Source organism: Condylura cristata, unplaced genomic scaffold (genome assembly GCF_000260355.1).
Source record: "Condylura cristata isolate star-nosed mole 26May11 unplaced genomic scaffold, ConCri1.0 scaffold00008, whole genome shotgun sequence".
NCBI lineage: Eukaryota > Metazoa > Chordata > Mammalia > Eulipotyphla > Talpidae > Condylura > Condylura cristata.
In genome coordinates this window covers 4,350,057-4,356,613 of record NW_004567109.1, presented here as the reverse complement: position 1 = coordinate 4,356,613, position 6,557 = coordinate 4,350,057, and positions in this window count along the sequence as shown.

Genomic DNA, 6,557 nt, shown 5'->3' with positions numbered 1-6,557 from the left:
CCACAGAGCCAGGCCTGGAAGGGCTTGAGCACACCAAAGTCTAAACGGAGTTTAATTCACAGAACTCTCTTTATCTCTAGTTTTAAACTCTGACTCTGCACCTAGGCCTGCCTCCTGCTGAGCAGCTGATGCAGTCCGTGGACTGCCACTTCCTGTGGCTGGAGGAGCAGAGGAGAGGAAATGGGCAGCTGTGGCCCTCTGCCGCCTTCCCCCACTAGCCTCGCACTCCCCGCACCCTGCACGCCCTTCCGAGGCCTCCCCAGCCCTCCCCACCCTGCCCTGCCCACTGGTCTCGCCCCTGTAACGAAGCTGACACCATCTGCGTCTGTTCACTTCAGTTCTCCCTTGGGTCCTTGAGGTGCATCCTGTTATTGCCCCACTGTACGGGCCCCCGAAGTCGGTCTCCACTAGGTTTAGTCACTTTCTCAAGGTCGTGAAACTCACAAGCAGAAGTGACAGGCGTGTTCGGTGTGCAGACTCCTCCTGGGGCCCTTATGTTGAGCCATGAGAAACTCAAGGAATCCAGAACACACTTCTCCTAGGGTACCCCCAGCCTGCCTCTTGACCACACAGCCCCGCCATGGAAGTGGATTCAACAGAAACAAATCAGCCGGGACCGCAGCTGAATGCAGAGGGCACAGTGGTCTGACAGCTGTGGGTTGTGGCCAGGAGTTTACGATGGATGGAAAGTGCAATCTCTGGGCTCCGTGGCTGGTTGATTGTTCAAGCTTCTTTTTAATAACCCAGTTAAAAATTGCTCAATAGGAGAGGTCCTGCAACGTGGCGACAGAGTGGAGACACCAAAATCATTGCATCCAAGTGCTCATAGGATTTAAGATAAAAAACGGACAGGAGATTTACATAACACAAGTCTCAACCCAAATGAGAACACCCTGGACTCACTAGAAGGAAGATGCTGAGGGAAACAAAGTGATTAGGAAGCCTCAGTTGGGGAGCTTTGATCACAGACCACCCTGGGCGCCCAGATGCCAGGAAGTGTGGCAGAGGGAGATTATGGTGGTGGCTTTTTTCCCCAGCCACGCACCTAGACACTAGGATGCACCACAGATGTGTTACCGTTCTTTGCCCCAGCAGACCTGATAATACCCTGGATATAAACTGAGACAAAGCAACTAGGTGAGTGAATCCTAAGCTGTGGGGGGTTGGGAGGAACTGCTCTGAGTGGGCACTTGGAGCCCGGGAGGAGGAGAAGGAGGAACTGGCAATTGGGGAACCTCTACTACTACCCGCATCTTCTGCCCCCACAACAGAGAACTGAGAGGAGGTGACATTAAGGCGTGGGAAGGCCGTGTCACCATTTTTAAGGCGTGGTCAGCAAGACTTGTAAAGCCCTGGAGGTAAATGTGGGGAAAAAAACAACAATAGCAAAATAAATAAGTAAATAAAAGGTTTGACAGGACTCAACCACAGGCCCAACCCTGGGAAAATGCAACAACTTTAACAGTCTTCCATGGGCACATTTGACATAGAGAGGCCCTAGGAAGTTGCCTCAAATGGGAAGACTTGCTAAGGGGTGTACCTGTTTACCACATCTACCCACAAAAACCACAGTAAAACCCTGGTATTAAAGAGATACCGCTCAGCTCTGCGAGAGGACCTCAGGCAGTTGGGAAGCACTGCTCAGGGAGAGACTGTTTGGAGTAGACACAAAGAGTGCTGGAAGCTCAGAGGGTGCACTGGCAGCCTGCTCAATTGGGAGGATTGTAGCCCTCTGGCACTCCCCTTCACTCTGTTTGAGGTGGGGGGAAGATCCTGCCCCCAAAGCAGATGCCTGAAGACTTGTGAGCCAGAAATGCCCACAGTGCTTAGAAAGTAAACAAAGCCAGCCACCAACTCAAACTGAGGCCCAGCTCCAAGGAGACCTACAACACTTTTAATACATCATACCCACCATGGGCACACCCAAAGACAGAGGGAACCCGGGATATCTGAAGGCTACAAAGATCAACAGGCACCTTCCAGAGACAAGGACTCAACGTGTTACTGGAAGAGGCTGAACACCACAAGAGACCCCTGACTGTTACAGGCTGAGATGACAGACACAATTACACACAATGGGGGCTGTAAAAATAGGAGATATTTTGAAACAAAGCGCAACTCAGAATACCCTCCACAACTGGAGTGTCTGGAAGTCCCTCAGCCATCCCAGAAAGAACATCCAGGGAAAAATGCTGGTCAATAATAGCAACACCGTGTCTCCGCATATAGAAAGTATTAGAAAATACACAACAGGGAAAAGAAGACAAAATACCCAAGCAAGTCCACACGGGAAAATTCACCACAAAAATATCAGTCACCAGAAACCACGAAAGCAATAGGAGAACTACTTAGCCTCCCAGATAGAGAATTCATAGTCATCATGATAAACAATAAGAAGATGAGAAAAAAAATGATATGAGGCAAGCCATCAAGGAATTGAAGAATGCAAACAAGGAAGTGAATGAAAGAAATGAAAAAGAAAAAGAAAAGATATGAAACAAACTGAAGAAAGAAAATGAGACATTAAGAAAAGAAGTGAAAGAAATGCAGGCGATGAAAAGGCTACTAGAGGAGCTAAAGAATGCTGGGAAAAGTAATGAAAACAGAAGAGATGAAGTGGAAGAATGAGTCAGCACCCTTGAAGACACAGAAACAGAGAATTAAAAAAGAAAAAGTAGTAAAAAGGAAAAGGAATGAAGAAACACTTCAAGAGCTATCTAACACCATTAGGAAAGGAAGGATCAGAGTTATAGGTATCCCAGAAGGTGAAGAGAAAGGCCAAGGAGTCGAGAAAATATTCACAGAGATAATAGAAGAGAATATCCTTAGTATGAAGGTAGACATCTAAGAAGCAAGAAGAACACCAAGCTACCATGATGACAGGAGAAATACAGCAAGACACATTATAGCAAAGCTACCAAGAATACAAAACAAGGAAAAGATAATGAGAATGACAAGAGGGAAGAAACAAATAACTACAATGGGAAACCGATCAGGCTGACATCAGACTTCTCCAAAGAAACACTACGAGCAAGAAGAGAGTAGAGAGTGGAGGGACATATGCAACAAACTCCAAAGCATTAAATGCCAACCAAAAATACTCTATCCTGCGAAGCTTTCCTTCCTCTATGAAGAAAGAATAAGGACATTTTCAGACAAACTCCAATTTCATCATGACTAAACCCCTATTCCAAAAAGTACTACAAAAAATCCTCAAACCAAATCCAAATAAGAATGAACAAGAACAGTTCAAAATAAGGAATAAAAATACAAAAGGACCAAAATGGCAAATGTAGGTGCCAGTATATCAATATTATCTCTAAATGTAAATGGCTTAAACTCATCAATAAAAAGACAGAGTTGCAGGATGGATTAAAAAATAGAACCCGGCCCTCCCTGGTGGCACAGCGGGTTGAAGCACAGCACTGAGAATCTAAAGCCCCTTTCCGCATGAGTTCGATTCCCGCCTGCCCTGGAGGTGACCACATGGTGTGGCGGACCTCTCCTGACCCGCCCGCTGCTCCCCTCAGCAGTGTGCTTCGTCGATCTGCCTGTTCTGTTCCCCACTCTGTCTCTGGTGAAGCCTCTCGCCTCCCCTGAGCTTCTGGCCTGTACCCCAGTTCTGTATGTACGAATAGGTAAATCTTTAAAAAAAAAAATAGAACCCAACATTCTGCTGTCTGCAGGAAACACATCTAACTACAAAAGATAAAAACAGACTGAAAATAAAAGGATGGAAAACAGTCCTACAAGCAAATGGACCAAAAAAGAAGGCAGGAACAGCTTTACTTATATCAGATAAAATAGACTTCAAACTAAAAAAGGTTAAAAGAGACACAGAAGGCCACAACATTATGATTAAAGGGACAATACAACAAGAAGAAATAACAATCATCAACATATATTGACACAAGCTATGCAACGTCCACTGTCTGACAGATTCCGGGTGGATCGGGATAAGCCCAGAAAAATCAGACTGTCCACTGCTAACTTATGTTACAACCTCCCTTCTTTGAATAAACATAATATCAAAATATTCTGTGCAACATTCAGTTTACAACTGGATTGACTTAGCTGCAAAAGACAGCTGCTGGTTCAGGCAAGCTGCCCCAGGGTGAGAATTCCTCTGTCTCCTGAGTCAATAGCCAAGCCCCAGGAGAAATAAGACCCCAGGACATAAAAAACTCCTGGGAAGCTTCCTTGGTTTCTTTGAATAAAAATAAACTTCAGATAAGGCTCCCAGGGCATAAGGACTCATGGACAAATTTTAACCTTGACTACACAGGTGTTTGTTTGATATACAACTGTACGACTTTCTCTTATGTTACTCCCTTTTAAAGCAAGCACTAACTACTCTCTGATAGCCTCAAATTACCCATTAGCTTTTCCTTAGACAATCACTGATAACACTACTAACACAATTTATTACTACCCCAAGACCCCTAACAGCCTTTTGCTAACAAGCTCACCCTTTTCCAGACCCCTCTTCCTTTAATGATAACTAGACAGCTGTATATATGATAACTGTCACAAAAACGTATAATTTAGCATACCATAAATTGTAAACAGAAGAATGTTTTTTCCCTTTGTCCTTGAGACTGTTTTATGGAGATATCTCATTAACTTACCCTATGCATTATTACAATTAACTACTTGCTACACAGTATAAATAAAGACCTGCTGAAGGAAAAGCAGGAAGATTTGCACCCTATCCTGACTCCTGTGTCTTCCTCGCGCCCGTTCCCCTCTCCCCCTTTTGGAATCTCCACTTGCCAATGCCTTCCCATCTTAGGGTCCTGCCTGTGCTGCCTTGAGACACCCCAAAGGTTGGAGCTGGCCTCTGACAATACATGCACCAAATGAAGGAGCACCAGAGTATATCAGGAAACTACTGTCATCCATGAAAAAGTATATCAGAGAGAATACACAGTAGGAGACTTCAACATGCCACTCTCCACAATGGACAGATCAACAAGACAAAAAATAAGCAAAGACACTAAAGCTCTGAACAAGGACCTGGACAACATGGGTCTTGTGGACAGCTATAGAATACTGCACCCCAGAAAATCTGAGTACACATTTTTCTCAAATCCACATGGATCATTCTCTAGGATTGACCACACACTGGGTCACAAGATAAATATCAATAGATACACTAGGGTCGAAATCATACCAACTATTTTCTCTGACCATGAAGGAATCAAACTAGAAATAAATCATATGAGGAAGACAAGAAACCTGCCTACCATGTGGAGACTGAAACCCACACTACTGGAGGACCATTGGATCAATGAGGAGATCAAAGAAGAAATTTAAAAAATACTTGGAGAAGAATGAAAATGATGACACAAGTCTCCAAAATGTATGGGACACATTAAAAACAGTTATAAGAGGAAAATATATAACAATACAAGCTCACATAAAGAAACAAGAAATAACTCAGAGAAACAACCTAATGGCCCACCTTAAAGAACAAAATAACCCAAAAGCCTGCAGAAGACAAGAAATAATAAAAATCAAATCAGAAATAAATTAAGTGGAAGTTGGGAAAAGGTCCAAAAGATCAATGAAACCAAAAGTTGGTTCTTTGAAAAAATAAACAAGATAGATAGGCCACTAGCCAGGCTCAGAAAGAAAAAACAAGAGAAAGCACAAATAAACAGAAGCATAAATAAAAGAGGAGAAATCACGACAGATCCAGCAGAAGTCAAAAGAATCAGAGAATACTACAAACAACTATATGCAAACAAGTTCAATGACTTAGCAGGAATGGACAAATTCCTACAACCACCCAAAACTAAATAAAGAAGAAACAGAACAACTAAACAGACCAATTACAAGCAAGAAATTGAAGAAGTAATCAAAACCCTCCTCAAAAATAAAAACCCAGGACCAGATGGATTTACAAATGAATTTTACCAAACATTCAGAAAAGAACTAGTGCCTGTTCTACACGGACTCATCCAAAATATTGAAAAAGAAGGAAAACTATCACAAAATTTCTACAAAGCCAACATCACACCAATATCAAAACCTAACAAAGAAAACACACAAAAAAAGAAAACTTCAGACCAATCTCCCTAATGAGCACTGATGCAAAAATCCTCAACAAAATCTTAGCCAACAGAATCCAACAATGCATTAAAAGAATGTGTTTACACCATGACCAAATGGGCTTTATCCCAGGAGCACAAGAATGGTTCAACATCAGAAAATCAATTAATGTAATCCATCACATCAACCGACAGAAGAATAAAAAACACATAATCATATCAATAGATGCAAAGAAGGCTTTCACTTTCAACAAAGTTCAACACCCATTTATGTTTAAGGCCCTCAAAATCTTCGGTATAGAAGGAACATACCTCAACATGATAAGCCATATATGATAAACCCACAGCCAATATTATCCTCAACAAAGAAAAGCTGAAAGCCTTTCCTTTGAGATCAGCAATAAGACAAGGGTGCTCAGTATCGCCACTGCTCTTCAATGTAACAGTGGAAGTTCTAGCCAGAGCAATAAGACAGGAAAAAGACATACAAGGAATCCAAATAGG